The sequence below is a fragment of the Mustela erminea genome, chromosome 7 (assembly GCF_009829155.1).
Source record: "Mustela erminea isolate mMusErm1 chromosome 7, mMusErm1.Pri, whole genome shotgun sequence".
In the NCBI taxonomy this organism is placed as follows: Eukaryota; Metazoa; Chordata; class Mammalia; order Carnivora; family Mustelidae; genus Mustela; species Mustela erminea.
Genome location: NC_045620.1, coordinates 109,656,471 through 109,679,170, shown reverse-complemented (window position 1 = coordinate 109,679,170; position 22,700 = coordinate 109,656,471). Strand labels below are relative to the sequence as shown.

General features: G+C 43.5%; 1 protein-coding gene across 2 annotated transcripts in view; it reads left to right on the top strand.

Annotated features, from left to right (window-relative positions):
- Positions 1 to 22,700, top strand: part of TMEM178A (transmembrane protein 178A) — a 49,564-nt gene that overhangs the window by 2,940 nt on the left and 23,924 nt on the right. The window contains exon 1 of one of the 2 annotated variants that reach the window (XM_032352886.1): positions 18,444 to 18,555. The exons of the other annotated variant lie outside the window; for it this stretch is intronic. The gene's annotated coding sequence lies outside the window, so the exon portion shown is untranslated. Of the gene's footprint in view, positions 1 to 18,443; positions 18,556 to 22,700 lie in introns of those variants that run through there. 2 annotated transcript variants of the gene reach the window in all.

Sequence of the window (22,700 nt, the reverse complement as noted above, 5' to 3'; positions counted from 1 at the left end):
TTATTGTTTGGAAGGTGGCCAGAAACGCCTCAAGTACTTTTAACATTGCAACTAGCCTACCTTGGGCTAGTTACATAACCCTTCTGGATCTCCATTTCATTACCTATGAAATGAATAGGCAAAATGAACAGCTTTAAAATTCCATAATTCCATGAATAATTTGATTTTGATCATTACCTTTGTTTCAGCATCTGACGTTAGTGGCTGTGGCATGAATTTCTTAAATGAGTCATATATATCCAGCGGTTAACATCGCATCTAATTTAAAAATTAAGATAAATAGGGTCTTATGGTCTATTTGTACTTTCTTCTCTGAATTACCTTGTTTAAGAGTTTTAACATTTAGCAATTTTAATCATCAGAAAAGAAGAAAAATAGCCTCAGATGGGAGAGTGGGGTGAGGTGGCAAAGGACCCCAGAACCACCTGGGGTATTTAGTGAGCTTTTGAGGAAAAAAAAGAGATGAGCTGTTCTTCATAGGACTCAGAAGGAAAGCCTGGAGGTGAGTAGAAGTTGCAGAGAAGAAAGTGTGAGTTGGTAATACGGAAAGCATCCTCACAGTTGGAATTATTTTAATCTCATGTTACTGGAGGCCAGAGGAGTATTTCTGAGAGATGTAGCAGAGACAGAAACAGTCCATGTAAACAATGAAAAACTAGTTTAGAAATGAAATGTACAGACTAGCTCTTCTTAATCTACTTAAGAGAAATCTCATGAGCCAGAAAAGCATCCATCTCGATGGAACAAGTATTTGGGAAAAATTACCAAATTCTAATTGTCACCCTTCATTATGATTCTAGTTCACTTCTAGCCCAGAGTGACCCTAGAAGGTCTAGACTGGACCTCTGAGAAGGACCTTTGATTAGAATGGTGGTAGAGCTATTCCTAAATGCATTCAGAGCCAAGACTAGAACCCCATGCTACTCTGCCAGACTGACAAAGAACCATTCACCAGCATGGTTTGATTACAGGTGTTTTTCCATCTGCAAGTCCTCTTCCTAATACTGCATTGGCCAGTCCACATTTTTACTTTCTTGCCCTATGGGATAATCTGCAAAATCTTTTGTGAGATTAGGTTCACACGCTATTACCATAGTTATTCCCAATAAATGCCCATTGAAAGCCTATGCTATGCCAAGTTGTGAGGAAGATGTGGCCACGGGGTTCTTTTGTGTTTGACTTGCTCAGCTGATTCTAAATGATTCTTCCATATAGTTCCTTCTTGTAGCTAACTTTTGATGCTAAGGAAGCGGCTGCCCTGGTCAAAATGAGTGCTGTATGCAAATGAAGGCATCCCCCACTGACCAATCAGAAGGACCTGAAAGTTGAGAGAGCCTAATTGCAGGAACTTGGGAGAATGGATTTAGAGCTCAGAGCTCTGGCCCCTCGGTGCCACTGGAACTGTTAGAGGTTTGAAAGAAACCTGTCCATGTAAAAGTCATGGAAAACCAGTAGAGCAGGAGACACGGCGTGGATTACGTAAGAAGCCCTGGAAATGAGAAGAGGCGACCTACAGATAGGTTCTTCATTCATTCATTCTTCATTCATTCATTCATTCATCTGATTTATTCACTCAACAAATAAATATTGGGTGTCAGGTATTGCTCTAGTTGTAAAGGATACAAATGTCTGTCCTCATAGAGTTCGTATCAACTGGTGGAGTTTCTAGTGAGTAATGTAGGAACCACCCTTAGTAGGTTACGGGAGGAGGACGTGGGGAGGGCTGCTAGCGCTGGTAGGCAAATGATGGAGGAGACGTGCAGAGTGATGGAGCACTCTGCCCTTTGGGGGACGCTGGCCCTTCTGTTCCAAGTACAGCTCTTCTGTTTAAACTACTGGATGAACATTCAAATAGGAGGACAGATGGAAGGAGACTCAGTTGAAAACATTATATAATGCTACTTTTGGTTACTGAAAACACTCATTTTAATAAACAAACATTGATGAGACTTGTGAATCCATTATGTAGAACTTCGGAGAAATTAATTTTGAATGGGAATTAGTCATTGAAATTGTATCAAAAGTTCCAACTGTTCTTACTAGGCTTCACTTAAATTTTCTAAAATTTTTTAATTAAAAATTTTCATTAAAAACAATTAACATTACGTTTCAAATATATGTACTTTGTTGATGTAAATCAAATCCTAATATTACATATGGCCTGCAAAAAACAAAAGGAATATTACTGTTGCAGGGTTTTGTTTTTATGAAATTTAAAGGGGTAGAATTTCAGAAATGTGAAGATGGTATTTTGTATGCATAATGTTAACTTGTATAAATCATTTGGGATTGAATTCTTGAAACTTGAAATAAAACATGTCCTTGTGGTTTCAGAAGCATTTTTCATCTAATGAGATAAACAGAGATATCAAAGACAGTGGGACACATATACTTTGTCATTTTGTTCTCTGCAAGAGAAAGTAGGAAAATTGGTAGGAATTCATTGGATCTGCTCTTCACTCTGCTAATGATTTATCTGTTTCCCCTGTTGCTTATTTTCCATGAAATTAATAATCTGTACAGGACCCACCAAGTTCTACCTGACACAGAAGTAGATTGATGCTTTTCTTCAGCTCATTTGTAGACCAAAGTATCATTTGTGTTAGAATAATTATCGCCCAAGAGCCGATGATCTAGGACAGTTGAGACCAGCACTGTTTCTCCTCTCTGACCCATTGGCTCACATCTAGTTTTCAGATCTTGTCTTGAACCAGAAGATGCTGCTGGCAAAGGAATTCTTCAGCTTTGGGGGTGCTGGGGATAACATTAAGACTTTTTCTTTTTTTACTTGGAAAGCAAGTGGTCTCTGAAATGGTTTTGATTCTCACTCTCTATAATTTATATTTACTCATTTTTAAATTATGTGCATGGACCATACGAATATATGCATCATAGAACACAGACAAAAGCAAATTTGGAAGTGGGGCGGTAACAGATATCAACACAAGTTGAACTGTTTTCACCCTGCATTCCAAAAGATTGCTTGTATACCCCCTGGCGTGTGCTCACTCCACTTTGAAGAGGGCTTCTCTCACTACTCAATAGCAGAGCCAAGTTCTCATCTGAGCCAAAAAGGAGGGATTTTTCCTTCTTCAGTTGAACTTTATGGGGGGCCTCCCGGTGCACTGTTTTGTCACACACATTCATCTTGCACAGCGGAGAGAGACACATTTGATTTTCTGTATCCTTTCTGACACCAGGCACAGTATTAAATGAGCCCTTTTTGATTAACCAACTGCCAGCTTGTACTACACAACTCTTAATGACTAGATTTGTGGTTTTGTTGCAAAGTGTTTTGTGGCTGAACATAGCCAAGGGTAGTACTTTATGATTCAACGCATTCTATTGCTAACGTCCTGAAGGTTATGTTGAATAGAAATTAAATTCTTACTTGCCACTCTGCTCTCAAAAAAAGACACTTGCTTAAATCCTTCCAACCACACATAGGAATTGTCTTGTAAAAGTCATTTATAAACACAAAAGTGGGTGGGGTTTTAAGTGGTTTGGGATCAGAACTGCCAGAATCAATGACATTTGTATCTACCATGTCTCATGGATAACATTTAGCAATGGCTTTGAGGGGGAAAAAAGGGGAAGAATTTTTGCTATGTCATAGAAGGTTCACATTCAATTATATCCAACTTGCTGTGATTTTTTTTTTTTCTTTCCTTAGTTACTGATTTTTCTTCTCCAGTGCTCAAAAAGAGCCCTCAAACCCCATCAGGCTGACTACTGGTAATTGCAAGTGTTCTTGATTGCCGTAGGCGATAAGCTTTTGTTAGGGGAGCATCTGGACGTTCAGATCCATTGAGGGAGAAAGGGAGACTCCAGATGTTAAGCTGGAGCCCAGGGGGAGTGGGAACATTGAAGAAATTTAGGCAGGTCACAGGGTTTCCCAACCGTTAACCAACGATGAACTTGCCTTTCATCTCTGTTACACCTGAAGGGCAGTATACCCCCAGATTATTGATCTGTGACCTCTGCCAAGCCAGCTGTGACCTTGGTGTGGTCTCCTGATTCCCTCCACCCACCTTTCTCCTGTTCACCTTCTCTCCCAGGGAACTTCCTCTGTCCTTTCATACTCAATTACGTGGACATCTGAGTTCTATTTTTTGGTACTATTTGCTGGCTAAAAGAATAAAAATATGAGATTTGGTCATCCTCTTCACTTGCCAGCCCCTTGCAAAAGCAACTGGTAAAGTAGAAAGGAAAAGTTGAAAACAACCAAACTGAGGATCTCCAGAAACTTCAAAGAGGTTTCCTTTGGAGTAAAACGTTAGCTCACCATTTCAAGGCAGCTCAGCCAAGGTCATCTGAACCATGTAGACTTGCTTCAGGCTTAAAAAATTAGTTTTCCTATGGTTGTTATTTAAAACACACACACACACACACACACACACACACACACACACAAAACCACCACCACACTGACATTGTCTAAAGCTTTGCACAGCAGTTGTAAAGATTGTTATCAAAATATAGGCAACTGTAAATAGAAAGTGGGCTTTATCCTCAAATGCTGATAAAATTTATGACAGTTGATTTTTTTCACTTTCTTATAGTGTTTCCCTGTGGTTAAAAGTGATTGCAGTGATTAATCTATCTTATTGCTAGTTTTAACTAAAAGGATGTAACTGAACTTGGAGCAGGAGCGACTCGGCCTCCGTGTCTGAGGCTGACAGCCTTTGTTTCCTGCAGGGTAATGGAAACTGTGCTGCACTCCATCTTTCTTGAAGTTCAGCCAGATAAACTGATTGCAGACCTCACAATAATGTCGTGGGAACGCCCATCAGAGAACACATTAGCAACTGAAAAAAAAGGGGGGGAACAATACGAGCCATGTTTTAGTTTCTGTTATCTCAAATGACTGAGGATATGGAATTATTTTCTATAACTTGCTAGATGTCCCCCAGTGTTCAGATTTTTTTGATATTCTGTTCACAGGTAAAAATCAGTTTACTAATTTCTCCTCGAAGGACATAAAGGTGCTACTGTGTTCCCTTTTAGTTTTCTCCAAGTATTTTGATGCTATATAGGTACGTGGGGAGAGGATCCAGAATTGTAAATGGGAAATTCTGAATGTATCGATAATTCCAGAAGGCTTAATTGTCTCTTTGCAACAGGTCATTCTACTGCAAATCAACACTGATGCTTCCATCTGCCAATGCCCGCTTAGGGTCTATCACAGTGGAAGAGGCAGGGTGAGCAGGGGAGGGAGGGCTATATTTGGCTCTGATCTCTTTTGTTTACATTTTAAGGAATTTTTATTTCGTGTAGGGCATGTGAGCATTTGCATCACTCAGTCAACAATGTTACTGAGTGTTGTTGGTGATAAGAGGCTGCTTAGTGAAAAATACGGGTTGCTATGTCCTCCCGTCTTGTGGGGTTGTGGGGTTGTGTTTCCCTAACCATACCCAGAGCAACGAGGTAGGAAGTCTGGGTAGGTGACAAATTTGACTTTAAATGCCATTTCTTAAGCTCTCACAATTTTGAAAACTGCTTGCAGTGATGTTGACAGTTGTCGTGGAATCTTAAGCCTGGGCATCCCCTTAAATGGCATTCAGTGAAGTTATCCTGAAAAACAATAGAAGTGATCACCTGTCATGTGGTTGAGAAATTATGATACCGGTCATTGCCGTGACAGTTTGATGTCCCAGGAGACAACCGTAGGGGTGAAGAAACCAAAAATATAATAGAGCCGAGGCCAACTGGGGCTCAGTATTTATTTTATGCCACTGATGCCTCAGAATCCCTTGGGCCAGGTCACTTCATTCTTCTCATGGAACATACTGGAGGACACCTGGGTGTTCAGAGAATGGAAGTATCTGTTGAAGAAGCTGAAACTCGCAAGTATTCAGCAAATAATGAGATAAGCTGAAGTAAGGAGTGGCAGGAAAGTGACAGTGACAGCTAACATGAACGTTTCTGAAAAATAGTGTCTTTTGTTCAAGTGTGGAAACAAAACAAAACAAAAGACACAAGGAAAGCATTTGCTATTCAACAGTAAAAGATAACATCCAGCCAGAAGATGTCCGCTGAAGCAGCATCAAAGTCGTATTGTCGTTTTCTCCTTTTTTTTTTTTTTTTTTCATCCCAAGTGTCACCTTTTCTTTCTGGAGGAAACTCAGGTTGGTGGGAGGAAAATGGGTGAGCACATATAGAATCAAAGATCCGCAGAGTTGAAAGGAACTTTGAGCAACGATCCTCACCTTTTCTCTCTGTGATGCCCATGATGGAAGATCTTCACACGTGCTTCCAGTGGCCGTCAATTTCCAGCAGACCAGAGCCAATTCCTTCCTTTTCTTTCTGAAAGTGTCTTATTAGAATGCCTGGGAGGGAGGGGATGTTGTATTCAGCATCATTTTATAAATTTGTTTTAATTAATAAGACAGAGCCTATCATTTGGATCAGGGAGGCCTTTCCGTCTTGTATAGAAGAAGCTTGAAGACACCAGTCTGACTGGCAGTGGGGATAGGGACTTCGTCTATAATTTTTTAGGGGTGGAGGGTTGTAAGGGAGGCTGACGGATATCGTATGCATGGGTGCTTTGGTCCCTCAAAGTCATCCCCAGACACTACCACTGATTTGGAAAATTGGGAGATGTAAAAAGAACTCATTACCTCTTTGTCTTCTGAACTGGTCCCAACACACCTGATTTGGGAAAATTTTTTTAAAATGATAAGAAAAAGCATATAAAAGGTCACAGTTTTGTATGCCCTCCAAATGTGGCACGGTTATTGAAATAAATATGTCTGAGAGCTCCTGAGAAGCATTAAACAGAGTCATTCCCTAGTCTCCAAGCCACACATACAGATGATTCTGCAAGAATATTTTGATTATGCCATGGGGGAAATTGAGTGCTTCTTACTATCAGGCCCTGGATTTTCATTTTGGAAATTTGTGGCAGGGGTACGTTTTAAAGCATGTTTCTATTTCTAAACTATGACAGAGTTTTTGTTTAGCATGCTTCCAGTTCTGTTTACAGGTTAAAACGGCAAACTTTCCCCTCCTGTCCCCCCCACCATATATGTAGTTTTCTACAGTTGTTTTTATTTCTGAAAAGGTCAGGTACAGCAGCATTTCTGATTAGGTATGAAACATTATAATTTGAGCTGTGGGTCTAATTTTTTAAAAATGCAATTAATAAAGTACTTGATAAACATCTACTTACATAGGTGGGTTTATCAGTTCAGGATCTCTTAGTGCCAAATAACAGAAAACCCAAATAAAATGGCTTAACCTACAAGGAAAACGTATTATCTCCCTTAACAAGATGTCTGGAGGAAGCCTGTATGCAGGGCTGATTAAAGATTCAGTGCTGTTGGGCTTTAGTGGTCCCAACATGGGTGTTTTTGCCTTCAGGCTTGTCTCTTCCTGGTCCCAGCGGAGCCACGAGTTACTTCCTTACACAGTGATGTTCAAAACCTAGGAAGGAAGGGAGGCCATGCCCCGTTTTGTGAACCTTTTTTTATAGTAAGGGTAATTTCCCAAAGGTCTCTGAGCAGACTTCCCACTGGTGCCATTGGTGGGACCGTTGTCACATGACCATTCCTAAACCGATCGCTGGCAAATGGGATGGGATTATCATAATTCCCTTAGACCAATTAAGTTTTCCCCTGGCCCTGGGGAAAGGCCAAGTCTCCCCAGGGAAGCATTTGGCTGCCTGACAGGTGAATAAGGTTTGGGCTCTGTCACCTAAGGAAATTTGGCTGGTGTGTGTACAATCACAGTGCCTTTCCCAGCAAGGGGCTCCAAATGTCGTCCTGTCCTACCTTTGATCATTGTGCAGGTGGAGCAGGACTGAAAACCCAGATTTTTTTACTAGCTTACTACTAGCTTTTCCAAATATACTGTATTCTCTCTCCACATCCTGCCCTGACGGGCACAGGAGAAGAAAAACATCTTTTTTCCCTTTCCGCTCTTAGCTTCTCTGGTTGGGACCTTATAAATCAGACTGACAGAAGACAGATTAATAAAAGAAAACAAACAGAAGTTTAACATGTGCATGATTCATGCACATGGGAGCGCTAAGAGATAAGTAACTCAAAGTGGTGGTTAGAACTTGGGCTTCTATAGTATCATGACAAAAGAATAATACATTTTTTTAAGAAGAGACCATACAAAGGAAAAGGCCTTTGAGTTTCTAGGACTGACAGATTGTGGGAAGGCAAATATATGAGGAAAACTAAGGATAAACAAGGACTAGTTTCAGTGATTTTTTTTGTTTGTTTGTTTGTTAAATGTCAATCATCTGATACTGTCTCTGGGCTGATAAGGGTCTAGAATTTTCTCTGGTGATTGGCTTCTATCCTTCGTGGTGGAGAGGGGAAGAAGGAGAGCAGAAAAGTTTTCTTAAATCTACTTCTCAATTGCTTTCAGTTCATAATAATCCTTATGCAAAAGTGGCATATTTGAAGACAGCATATTCTACTACCTTTTTTGGACACATGGAAGTATCTGGAAAGCCTGGTGCCTTTGTAAGGAGCCAGTTGTGGTTCTTTAATCTCTAATCTTTAATTCTTTGTGGTTGTTTCTAAGGAGACCTGTTGGTAATTACACTTTTAAAAATGGAATGTAAAATGTCTAAAATTGTGCATTTTAGGGGATATAGATGTATCCTAAGGTCTGATAGTGCCGTTGATAAGTTCAATGCACACTGGTTTGGTGAGGGCAGTGTTTCAGTGCTTCCTGGTTATACAGCATTTACATTTGTTCCCTTCCCCCACCCCCGCCCGCAACTTACACAGAAGTTCTGTGCACATCAGAGAAGAGCTCTGTGGAGATCATTACTCTGAATAGGCCTTGCACCTACCCCCAAGCCAGCTTGGTTTATAAAAATCTGTTCACTCCACAGTATGACTTGTTTTAATTTCCAGTAGGAAAACAACAGTGACAATCGTATGTTTCATTCTCATCCCTTGACTGGTACCTGAGTGACCGTAATTACAATGACAAAGTGCATCTATCACTATAACGACTTGAGAAGGAAAATGAGCAACCCTCCCCCAGCTGTTGTCTGTGTCCTGATGTGCTAGTAGAGGCCCGGGTTCAAAACCCGAGAAACTAACCAATTCCAATTTGACACGTTGCTAGTGTCTTTAAGGGCTTGAATAAGCCATGAAATTTCTGTGAAGAATTGTTTGCTTTCAAAATTGCAAACCCAGAAGGCCACGTGAGGAAGCAGTTGTTTGGTGGCTGTGTGTGATCTTGGGTTTGAAGGAGTGGGTGGAGGGAGACTGTGTTGGGATGAACCCTGGTCATCTCAGCAGGCCAACCCACTCCAGGGCACCTCACATTTTCAGATGGAATTACTAGGCTCCTCTTGGACATCTCATTTGAAACTGAGAGTCCTATTTATTAAAGCTTGATGCCTCTTTAGAGCAGGCATTTCAAAGCAAGAAAACAATCTGAACCATTACAGATGGGATGAGCTAGGAGGATTTTAGCACAGAAGCCTCAGAAGATGGTGTAGAGCCGCAAGGTATGTGGGTGGACATATATTTGGACCACCAGATTGCATGCCAATTTGTAGGTTCAAAAAAAAAAAAAAAAAAAGCAGGAGAACAGGCAGAAAAGAAAAGAAAGCAGGAAGGAACAAATGAGCAGCTATCTGGTGACTTTTCTACACAAGTGTTCATAGCGGCACTATTCACATGAGCCAAAATGTGGACACAACCCAAATGCCTACTCATTGATGAACAGATAAACAAAATGTGGCATTTTATATAATGAAACATTATTCAGCCATAAAAAAGGAACGATATGCTGATTCGTGCCACAATAAGGATGAATCATGGAAGCATTAGGCTAAGTGGAAGAGGCCAGACACAAAAAGCAATGTACTGTATGATTCCGTTTATAGAAATGTCCAGAATAGGCCAATCCGTAGAGAAACCAAGGAGGGAGGAAGCGGTAGTGACTGCTTAATGGGTTTTCTATTGGATTGATAAAAATATTCTGAAAAAAAAGGGGCAATGGCTATACTATGTACTAAATAAAATGGAATTATTCACTTAAAAATGGTTAAAAGGGTAAAAAAAAATATATTGGATGGTTTCCCACTGTTCACAGCTCTAAGTCTCAACTTCTCAGTATATCCTAAAAGTCATAAAATAATCTTCCCTGTCTAGTTCTAACTCCCTTTCCAGTGATCTACCCAGCCACTCCTCAGTGAAAACAGGATTGGGCTACCCCAGCTCTTCTCTCCATACAGATGCCCTTCACAGTCTGTCATTGCATATTCTGTTTCCTCTGCTAGAAATACCACGCCCTCTTGTCCGTCTGGGCTCTCTTCCTTGAAAGCTTCATGCCATAGATACTTCCTTGACCTGCGCCTCAGCCCCTCATGCTGCAAAGTTATTTTATTAGCTGAGACCCCAGTGTGCTTTATCTATACCTCTATGACAGTACTTCCTACATTGTATTGTGGCTTTTTTCTTGTCCATTTGTCTCCTGCCTTAAGGCCAGGGACAGGTGCCACCTGATTAGTATCGGGCACATGGTGATCCTTCCATAGAATGGCTGCTAAAAAAATGGCATTGGCTTGACTCATATCACGGCCATCCTATCTGGTTTGCTTTCTTCTCGCCCACTCCATCATTTTTGTTCAATTCAAGGTTAAGAAGGGAGAATTATTCTCCATTTTCAAAGCATTGGACTCTAATAATTAATTCAAAAAGATGAAGTCCTTGGCATTTTTTAAAAAAGTAGTGATAGTAGTAGATATAAAAAACAAAAACAAAAACAAAAACATTTATGCTATGCTTTCCTTTTGAAGTGTTCAAAGAATCAGTGTAAAATTAACAGGGTGCTTCTTTATGGGGGATTTTCCTCATAAAGTGTTCTTAATCCCGAACTAAAGGATTGTGTTATCATTGAGGTTTTCTTGTCTCCCTGCTTATCTCTGCAGGAAGTCTCTACCTTCAAGGAACGGTTCTGTTGTCTCTGTGCTCTCCCAGGACCTAGTAGGGGGCTTTAGAAATACTGGGAATGCGGTACATACATAGTGTTTTGCAAAGTTCATTCCAAGTATTTCTTTGTACAGTTTTGGTATATTAAATACTCTTTTCTTTCCCAATAAAACTGTTGCAAGTCCAATTACATACTTCTTCGGCCAGAGGGCAGAACAGCTGGAACACACTCCAGAAAGACTCTTGGTTGCTCATCTGCGGCGGGCTCATTGCTTAGGAACAGCCCTCCCCCCAACAGAATCGTGGGGGATGCAATGCAGGAGTGCTCCCCTAGGGCTTTTCTGGCAGAAGTGGCTCTCTAAGAGACCAGTGGATTTGCTGACGTTCTGAAGTGATCTTTCCAGCAAGTTTATTTTGCAAAAGTTTTCTGAGGAGACGGGAGTCCGGAGACTTGGGGCATCTTCTCCACTCTGTGATTAACTCACTCTGTGACCTTGGGCAAGTCACCTCACCTCTCCAGAGCCTCATTTTCTTATTCGTAAATACAGGGATTGGATCCGTGTAACCTGGTGGGTCTTTTTCAGGCATTAAGCGGCTGTAATTATAGGATGCCCAGAAAACAGCAGCTTAATTAACTCTGCAAAGTGTAAGGAGAGGAAAAGGTCAGCTCTTTCTAGAAGCAGGTAAGCAAGCATTAGGACAATCCAAACTTGAGAGCCTTTTCTTGTTTTCAGATTGTTCACCCATATGTCTTTTCTTTGCTTTTTTGAATGTGACAGGCTTTCTTATTGCTTAATTTTCTTTTTCGTTTCCTGAGGATTTCAAAGGAGAAAGCAGGACTTTCTATATTGTTCCAGGAAGTCTCTTCTGTGGGAGCAATGTTTGCCATTTGGTTGGAAGAATTCAACTGTATTACTTTTTTCTTCTTCTTAGATGATTTCATAAGGAATTGGTAATAATAAGGTAGATCTGGTTTTAGGGACTGGAGTCAGAGTTTATAAAAGAGAACAAAAGGGAGTACCCTTTAGAAAATTGCATAGTACAATTTAAATTTTGCCTTACTTGCTCATTTTTAAATGTCTTAGGGGAAGTTTTGAAAAGATTTTGATGAAAGAAAAAATCGTATACTTTTTTTGTTACTACAGGAAAAATTCCAGCTTTATTCTTTCTTTGCTTCGAAGCGTATTTAATACTCATAATCCATGTGAAGTCAATGGGAAGTCTACAATTATGTGTGATGCTTCATTTTGTTCAAAAGTTTTAAAGATATGCTCTCCGAATTTAATAATCCATTGTGTTAAATACCCGGAAGTTATATTCGATCAGTTTAATTTAATCCATATTACGAATCCTGATTATTCGTTTCAGTTTCTCTTTTTTCCCCCCTCAAATGATATTTTCAGTGACTTGCCACATATTGTAACTGGCATAACAGTTAATTTTACTGAAAGCCTCATTCAGAAAATCTGAACGCGATATGACTTGCCTTGACCCCAAGCTTCCTCCTTTGCAGAGGAAAGGATATACCTACATGATCTCTTTGGTCATCCATGGCAATGATTACAACGGCCTATTCGCCATGCAACTTTCCGATCCTTGACGGGACCCGTTGTTTTTACTTAAATCTTTCCACGCAAGCCAGAGACTAGGAAGGCAGGCCAGTCTTCTGCATCATCTCCATCAGGGTCAGGCTGGTTCTTATCGAGAGAGCCAGAGTGTGACTTCTGGCAGACAGACTGTATGTGGTCTATGGTATTGAGGAGGTGCACCACACCTTGCCCCTGTCCTAAACCTTGGGCTCTTTGGAAGACTTACTTAGAAGATTATCTAAGAGGAGGAAAATAAAACTGTTTGAAGAAGGTTAACTAACCTTCCCTAAATGGTGGTGGGGAAGATGAGAGAGAAGCAAGTCCCTAGAAAAGGAGAGGCGAGCCATCACATAATGGTCTTAATTTGGCTCTCTTGGTTTGGGAAAATATTTCTTGGAAAGTTTCTTCATTCTTTTGGGATTTTGTTTCTTTGTTTAATTTTACAAACAGTAATACAACAGTCTTACACAATCCTTGGGAGATTATAAATTAAGTAAGTGACATGTCTCTGGAGTAGCCATATGACAAGGAATGAGATATTCATGGAGTGTAAAAGAACACCTTAAATGTACACAGCACATTCCTTCCACATCTCTCAAAGCAGCTTTTCACAAGGAGAAAAAGGACACATGTACCCTGAGTAAGCCTAGGTGGTCCAGGGGAAGGACATGGAACTCCTGGTAATTACCATTTGTATGCAGAGTAGGGGTGGTCCATGTGGTGGTGGTGGGGGCAGGAATGAGGAGAGGGGTGGGGGGGGGGTAGCCTGGGGTGGGTGGAGTTGTTGGGGGGTGGTGGGATGAGGAGACTTGGGCACCTGGAGCTCCTGGCCTAGGCCCAGCTCTTCTTGCTGCCTGTGGGACCTTGGCAAGTCACGTAAACCTCTCTAGATCCCTCTCGGTGGTTTTCCAAAGTAAAGGGTCAGACTTCATGATTTCTAAGAGTTTTCCAAATTATTACATTTTATGATTTATTTAGAGCATCAGGAAGTCAGGGTGAGTTTTCCAGAGAGCTAAAACCTACCTTTCTGTGCATCTCCATGGATGGATGTATTTATTCAATGGGTGATGCCCATCCTTGCCTTCTGAAACAGAGAACACCAAATTTAACTTTTGCATCATGATTCAGGTCATCCTTATGAATGATGATATAATACTTAGGTACCATAGGGCATGCAGAGGTATGTAGAACTGTGTGCCTCAAAACGAAATAAAACAGTCTACTATTCTCTTAAAAATCTGTGGCTGCTCTGATATATATATATTTTAAACACTGGCTGCTTTCTAAATATCACTTCCCTCTGCCTCTGTGGTCTGCCTGTAGCTGACCTTTTATATATTCCACTTTGCTGCTTCTAATGGGCTAGGAACAGGGCGTCATAGATGAAGCATGTAGGAATTAGGTGTGAAGTTAGAGCAAACAGTCTCTAGACGAGGTTTCGGGAGGTAGACTGTGGGATGTGATTGTCACTGCAGGAGACTTTGAGGGGGGCTCCTCTTCTGTGTGGCAAGAAGCAAGTCTTGTGGAAGTACAGTATGAAGGTACTATTTATGGAACGATGTCTAGTTTGTGACCATTCTTCCTACAAAGAAATAGAGAACTGTGACAAGGCGAGAATGCCAAGAGGGCTCAGAAATAGAAAGAGGTCACCAGGAGGGGGGGTGGGCAGGTCTGTGGCAGTGTCTGGGTGATGGACAGGCATGGCCTGTCATTTGTAGGGCATCCCACACAGTCATCCTGCTCGCAGCCTTGGCTTGCCCGCCATTCGCTACCACGACTGCCCATTATTCCCTCCTTTAGATAAAGCAGATGCCTGGGATTGGCCGTGGCAAGGCTCAGTTAGGACCCACGGGATGCTGAACTTCTAGTTGTCATTCTATTGATCCTGGAGACCACTTGTAGTAGATTAAGAAAATGTAAATTGGTGATTCATTTGCTGTGTATTTACATGGAAATGCCACTTTATTAGCTTGCAAAGTACAGTATCTTCCATTTCAGCATAAATTTGGACACTGACTAATTTGCACTTGTTTAATCTTGCAAGCTTGGCAATTTTGGGAAGCCTCCTACTTCCCCCCTCCCCCCTCCCCATAATCTCACCTCACCATCCGACAAAGCCAAGAATGTTGCTTTAGGCAATGGGAAGCTTATTGCAAAATACCACTGGGTTTCTTTAAGCTTTTCTGGTGTTAATTAATTAATTGATTAACAAGCATCACATTGGTCAGTCTCTCCTGGGGCTCTCTTTGCTGTGCTTTGTGGGTGCAGTCAGAGAAGCAGTCAGACTTGGGGCTCTCCTGGGACCACACCTCCTTTGCCCAGGTGGAGGACCCGGAGCCTATCCTGGGCAGGGGGGAAGCAGGAAGGTCTAAGAACTGTGTGGATGGCTTCATCCAGGATGGTGTTTTTGTAACTCCTGAGAGCGATAGGGAGGTGTGGAGGAAAAGCCCTGAGATGACCAATCATTAGGGACTGCCCGGGCCATCCCTTCTGGCATAGAAGTCAAGCTTGCTGCGATTGTGTTACCACCCCGCCTTCCAGGTTAGGTTTTTCCTCTTTTTTAACAATCAGCGTGGGAGATGATGGATACAGTGTGGGAGCACCTTCTGCTTTCTTCCCAACTAATGCTGGCCCTTCCTCACTTCCAGAAAAATACTGTCCTACTTGAGCTCCGGATTCTGGAGTGACAGTCCCTGTAACAGTATAGCCTCCGGCCTTATTTATCCAAGGTTTCAGATTGACTTCTTCTTTATTGATTTGGGCTGATAATCATGCAGTCTGTTGGACTGTTTCTAATTATTTCGGCTATCTTAATTATTGGATTGTGCATGATCTGCTCTGATTAAATAATTTCTCAGCAAAAAGAATTGAACCAGCTCAAGAGTGTATACACATGTCCTTGGTTTCTATCTGCTCTGCCTCTAGCCCTTTGTGTCATGTTAAATGAATAATTTTTGCCTCCCTGTTTTTCATTTTCCTCTCTGTGAACACAGAGAGAATGATATTATCTTGTGGCTGAAGATTTAGGGTCACTGGATATCAGGCACTAGCAAAATGGAAGTCGTTGCTACCTGTTTGATAGGACCATTCATGCTGACTTTATGTTGTTTAAATCCTTACATTTTCCTCATTATGAACTTTCATAAACATATGCTTATTGTAGACAATGCAGAAACCTACAAAGAGGAAAACAAAAATCATATATAACCCTGCAACTTAGTTATATAAACCTGTGAAAGTTTGATTTCTTTTCATCCGATCTTTATTCAGATATATCCAGTGACAAAGACATATTTGAGAGAACACAATACATCCTGCTTCGTATCCAGTATTAAGCCACAAGAATTTTGCAAATTTCATCATTTTTAATATCGGCATAATATTTTTAATATAGGCATAATATTTTAACCTGTGGATGCCTGGCCTTCTAGTTAATTTACTCTTTCCGGCTCTCATATGTCCTCATATCTCTTTTTTGGCCCAGCTGACAGGATCATGGATCTGAAATGAAACTCGATCGTATCGTGGGCCTGCTTAAACCCTTCTGTGGCTCCTGATAACTTCCCAGATGAGGCCTGGCAGTGGGGGGAAGGTGTTCGGCGGCTGCTGCTCTCTGCTAGCCTCCCTTCTCAGCTTCTTACCCTCCTCACTCACTGTCTCACGCTTTATGCTCTGCAGCCTCAAACCTCCTGTCCGTCAACCCCTGGAAACGCTTCTTACCTCTGCACTTGCGCTTTTTGCTCTTCTGTCTGGAATGCCCATTCCTCCTCCTAATGTCACCACCGAGGACCTGGCTGATTCAGACTGACTTTTAAAATTCACCCTAGGATGGCCTCTTGGACTCCTTCCCCACCCCAATATATCCCCCTGCCCCCGCCTTCCCCAAGAGCAGTTTTGTAGGAGCCTTTTTGTATTTGCATCACGGAGATGACTCCCGGCCCTCTCCAGTCCGTTCGCCACACTAAGGCAAGGGTGAAGTGTTTTATGCTTGTTTGTTTCAAAAACAAACAAACAAAAATCAATTCTGATCAGGTCTTCAATTATCATTTCTAATCTGTGGTGACTTCTTTTGAGGCTTACGATAAAGAGCAAGTTTCAACCCACCTTCAGGCTTTCCATGATCTAGCCCCACTTTGCTCTCCAGTGACACTCTGCCCCCCACTCCTGCAGACCTTCCTCTTCAAAGGCCTGTCCGTGCCCTTGCTTCTGCCCTGCAAGGATATTCCTGCCCTTCCTTGAGACCTCAGCCTTCCTGGACTGCCTCCCTCTTCCCCTCATGGCTCAGGTATCCTGTTCAATGGTCTCAGAGCTCTGGGGTTCCCTTTATGTTAGTCTTGTCATTTGCCATCACTTGTGCTATGATTTCAATAATGCCAGCGTCTAGCAGTAGACTCTAAGCTTTCTGAGGGCAGGGTGTCTGTTTTCATTCAGGGTAGAGGTGGGATTGGACTGGGGGAAGATAACAACGTCCCACAGCCGAGGTCAAACAAACTCATCAGCAGATCGGGCTGGAGAAGACCGGTTCAGTTAGACGGACCTGGTTGGGCAGTATGGGAGCTGCCGACTGAAGATGGTCATTTACAAAAGTCCCTGCTCTTATAGTCCCAGGAAGACTCTGTGAAATCAATATGATCCGCCCCATTTTACAGATGAACTAAGACTGCGAGGATTTCATAAAGGTAGCAGGTGAGAGGGCCCTGAGTTAATGTTAGGCCTACCTCCAGGAGGGGGAGGGCAAGGTGGCATGAAGGACAGGTCCGGTCTAAGAAGTGATGGAGCTCCTGGTGTACTTTGTGGAGTCCCTTTCTCTTTGTGTGTCTCAGGGTGCTTTTTGGCAGCTGGCTGGCTCAACGCGTGGTATGAAACCAGTCAGCAGCGAAAGACCTACAGCCAGAAACAGGGAGCCCTGCAGAGGCTGATTTCTTCTCATCACATTTGTGCCCCTGGCTATGAATGGTGTTGTCCCAGTCCTTTTGTGCTGCCCTACAAAAGAGAGGGGGCAGCTGCTGGCCTGGGGCGCCGGGGTCCTCAGAGGGCCCTGTGCTCAGCCTCAGGGAGGAAGTCACCAGATGCCAAGACGGGGAGAACAGGTACTCAGGAGCCCTTGAAGGAAACACGTGGCCCTTCTACTTCTGGTCCAAGGCTTTTTAAAGTCACCGCCTTGAGGAGGCTGAGGCCTGTGGGATCCCTGGAACACTGGATATCTAGCCTCGGGCTTTGAAAACCCAACAAAGGAAAACAGAAGTCTTCTGGCAAAGGAGAATAATCCAGAAAGGATGTTGCCAGAGAGTTTTAAAAAAATTTCTCCAGGATTTTCTTAAATTAGGTTTTCCTTTTAATTACCAGTTATCCTTCAGAAACTTGGAACAGTCCCATTCCTTATCAACATATTCCTTGTCAGTTATGCACAGGCTGAGGCTTCTGGTGCCCAGGGTGATGCTTAAGTAGCAGGCAGCTGCAAGTTTTCCCCTTGGGTTGTGGGGAGTGTCAGGAATGCTAATGTGCTCGGGCTTGGGGCTGGGCTGGAAGCTCGAGGGAGAGGCCACACTGAGCATGGGGCCTGGGGGCAGGGTGGGGAGCAGATGAGCCGCTCAGGGCCTGCCCAAACAGGGCAGGGTGGCTGGCCCCACCAGGTGAAGGGGGAGTTGGGGGGTGGGGCTGAACATAAATTTTTAATTTTTGTGCTTTCTGATAGGCCCTGCCTGCTCCCTGGCTCGAAACACTGTATTTTCAAATAGAGGTTTGAAGTGATGCTTCGCAAAACCGCTTATTGGCACTTTTTAAAAATTTCCCGTCTGGCTGTCTCTGTCATTCACGCTGCTTGATGTAAAATTAGGGCTGGAAACATTGCGTGGGCATGTTCTGATGAGATGTGGGCTGGAATGTGGCGGGGCGCGTGTGTGACGGGATCCAGCGGGGACAGCCGTGAGGCGCGGCTCCTCTTCCTGTCCTCCGTGTCCTCCGACGAGGCTTCCCGGGGCTGCACGGGATCAGCACAGGTGGTCAGAAAGAGAAGTACAGCTCGGCCACACGCCGTCCTTGGAACTGGACTGCAAGTACGTGTATATTTCGGGCTCAAGCACCTGACGGTTGTTTTGACGGCTGGAACCGTGTGAGTGGGTGGGTGAGTTTCTGGTAGGATGAGCAGTGGGGACTTCACTTTGGAGTGTGTGGCTGTGGGGGCGGACCTCTCCCCACGCAGAGATTCCCAAATGGATGGCAGTTCCAACTGGATCAGGGGGGAGGTTGGTTAAGGGGGAGGTTTTCCCTTGCAATGGGACCCTCACTTGAGGTACTGAGCACCTCCGCTGTCAGTCTGGGGCTTATGTGTGTCCGGGGCTCTCGGGTTACAGAGCGATGCCAGCTCTGGTCTCTACCCATCGTGGTCCTTCACCCCCACCCCCTCCCTCCCTTCATTCTTCCCACCTTCTTCTCTCCTCAGCCATTCCTTTGTCCCTCCTCCTGTTTTTCCTCAGTCCCGGTCTGGGGTTTTCAGGGCCTGACCACCTGCTCAGCAAGCAGGAAAAGAAATCCTTTGGACAGTGTGGTGTCCTTGAGTCTTTCTTTCTGTTTCCTGGTGGGTAGAGGGCAGTGTGAGAGCAAAGGGGATGGAAGTATAAAAGAATTCTGTGGTAAACGCAATGCCCCATCAATGCCCCATGTCAACGCATGCCTGCCGGCTTTGTGTTTGTCCCTGTAAGAGGCCTAATCGGGTATGAACAGGTGTAGTCATAGGGATTCTCATCGGACAAAGTCTGTTAACATATCAAAGACTGGCTTTGGAAGGAGATGCTAATTCAGTACCAACTCTGCTTCTTGTTAGCCATGGGACTGCAGACAGTTGACCTAAGCTCACCCAGCCTCAGTTTCCTCCTCTGTAAAACAGAGGTAATGATGGCACCTGTCTCATGGTGGAAATGTGAGTAGAGCTCTGAGCACAGAGCCTGGGATGCAGCAAGCCTTCTGTAAATTATTATCACAACCACTTAGGTACGTGGCCATGGGCAGGCCACGTAAGTGGTCTGTGCCTTGTTCTTATTTGTAAAAGGAACAGAATGTCTTCCTTATGTAACTTACAAGCATGTGTGGCGAGGCACTCTGAACACAGTGTCACATGCTATGTAATAAATAAAAGCTTGATCATCATTTTCCTATAACCACGCTCAAGCAATGTCGGTGGCCTCACAAGGGTGCTTGTCTGGCTACAGATTAATGCCCTGACTTAGCAATGCCTGTGGGGCTGCTGGAGGAACCAGCACACACGGGAAATAGTGGCAAAGGCTGCCAAAGACAGAGGGTCCTGCCCAGACTGCCGTCTTCTTACCGCTGCCGCAAACGGCTTCGGGATTTGGCTTCTTCCTCTACCATAAGTTTCTTGCCGCTGGAAGGTGGTGAGTGCTCCTCTCTCCTTCCAGCGAATCCTCGATAATTCATTCAATTTGGAGACGTTATCCCCCTTCCCTTCTTGTCTCTGGGGTCTGCCAGTCCACTGAACTACGTGGGGGCTGGGGTGAGAAAGGAAATGAAAGCAGACTTGTCAGTTTTGCTTGATCGTGGCTTAGAGTTGATCATTGCTTGGAAAAGGTTGAAAATATTGTTTCAAATCAATTTATATTGTTTTTTGAAACTGATTCCAATAGCCTACCAAGGCCCAGGAGGACAGCTCTATCAATTATCGAGCGAGCAATGGAACAGGCGCTCTCTATAGATCCCGAAGGCTGGCTCTGAAGGGCTCCCAGTTTCCATTTATCTTGATGTGTATCTGTGACACGTCTCATCATAAATCCAGCAGCCCATCTGGTGAAGGGGACACGAGAACATTGTTCATGGTAGCAAATATGTTTAAATTTTTTCACAGTTTGAGCAGAGCTATTACCCTTGTCTCTACCGTCATAAATTAGCTCTACCAAACATTGCTTTCCTAATCTCCATCTACACTGGTAATTAGTCAATTCAGCTTGATCCAGGGTTCATTTTCATAAAGGAGACAAACTTCTGCAAGTGTAGCTCAATTAGAAAGAGTCTATCAGGGCGCCTGGGTGGCTCAGTGGGTTGGGCTGTTGCCTTCGGCTCAGGTCATGATCTCAGGGTCCTGGGATCGAGTCCCGCATCGGGCTCTCTGCTCAGCAGGGAGCCTGCTTCCTCCCTCTCTCTCTGCCTGCCTCTCTGCCTACTTGTGATCTCTTTAAATCTTTAAAAAAAAAAAAAAAAAAAAAAAGAAAGAGTCTATCAAGCCACCTGGAAGGGGCCAAGGGTGCACTGTTTTAAAGGATAATTTGCCCTGGAACACGGTCAGCTCACTCCACAATGGCTCATCTTTCTCCAGCAAGTTGCTCTTTCATGAGTATTTGGGAAATTGCTAAAGCCATCAGCGTTCCTGGGTCCCCATGTGGCAGATGGGGGATCTCTCTCTCTCTCTCTCTCCCCTCTATCCCTCCTCTCTCCCTTCACCCTCCCTGTTTCAGACTCATGGTTTAGTTTCAAGTCTTTAGTTTCTCATTTTGGGGGAACCATATTCTAAATTCAGAAAGTAGGTCCTCTGTCTAAAAGGCAGCCGCTCAATAAATCTTTATTGAATGAGTGAATAAATGAATGAGTGAAAGAAAGAAAGATTGCATGGTGGTGTAATTGACTTTGGTGGCAAAAGGTCATGATTGACAGTTGGCCCCCGAATTTTTTCCCAGATGCTGGAGGTGAGGATGAAGTTACACAGGCTGCAGTTCCTCCGGTCAGGACCCACACTTTTCTGGTCCTTCTTAGAAAGACAGCAGGAAGAGGGAGTGGAAGGTCACTGTCTCTATGGACTAGATGTGATTAGGACACTTGGTATATAAGGATCTCATTCAGTCCTCATGACAAGTCTGTGAGATTGTATTATTTCTACTTCACAAATGAGGAAACGGAGGCTCAGAGTGGTTGAGTTTATTGCTCAAAGTCACACAGCTGGTTCCAAAGCCAGTATTCTCCCTTCTACTCCAGGACGCTGCTTCTTATAAGCACATATTAAAGGTCACTCACACACACACACACACACACACACACACACACACACCCTATATTTCCAAGTTTCTCCCCATATTTGGGAGTATACAGGCTTACCCTCCCAATTAAAAAAGATCATATTCATCGATGTCCATACTAATTGAAAAAGTCATACTGGAGAATGAATAAAGCTTACGTGTGCTTCCTACACTGACTGGACGCCTTCCAGAATCCAGGAGATTTGAACTTCAGGTGTGTATTAACAACAGCTTCAGACTCGTGTACTATTAAGACAGGTTTTGTTCAGACTGTATTGATCTCTCTGAGGTCAGCATGTCATGACCAGAGCCAAGAGTAACTAGCAGTAACTGTCGGGCAGTGCCTGTAACATGGTATCCCCTGTGGGAAGGAAAATACTACAATGTACTGAGTTGGAGCTTCCACTGAGCCAATGGGCTGTATTTGGTTTCACAAGAATCAGAGCCTGGGGTACAAGATATGGCGTAGGGTGTCTGGCTTCTTGCCAGGGGGATAGTCACATCCCCCTTGCCCACATTGGCAACTCTGAGCAAAAAAGAAGGAATAGAAGCTGCCTCCTGCTAGAGAGAGAAGGTAAAATGAAGGTGAGGAGAAAGGGGAGGGAGAGAGAAGCAGAGTGCACTGAGCTGGGCTGAAATCCCCCATAAATCACATAAAATCCTAACCTCTCTTTGATCTCCACTCATGAATTCCTGTCCTACCAGCTAATCACCAGCCACGATCAACCATGATCACCCATCTCAGAGCCGTGCCATGATGGCTCTGAGAATCCGAGAATCCCTGGTTTTGATTTTTCCAAGTTGTATTACTTTTTTTTTTTTTTAATGTATTTATTCGACAGAGAGATCACAAGTGGGCAGAGAGGCAGGTGGAGAGAGAGAGGGGGCAAAGCAGGCTCCCCACCAAGCAAAGAGCCCGATGCGGGGCTCGATCCCAAGATCCTGGGATCATGACCTGAGCTGAAGGCAGAGGCTTTAACTCACTGAGCCACCCAGGTGCCGCAAGTTGTATTACTTTTTATTGTAGTTATAACACAATAACTCCATTAGAGGAAATTTAAAAATGAATTCAGCCAACTGGTGGTCATTCACTGCCTTAACACTGTGACCGTTTCCACCTGTGTTCCAGATCGTGCTTCTGGAGCACTGTTCGTTCTGATTTGCTCCAATGCCCCTCCCCT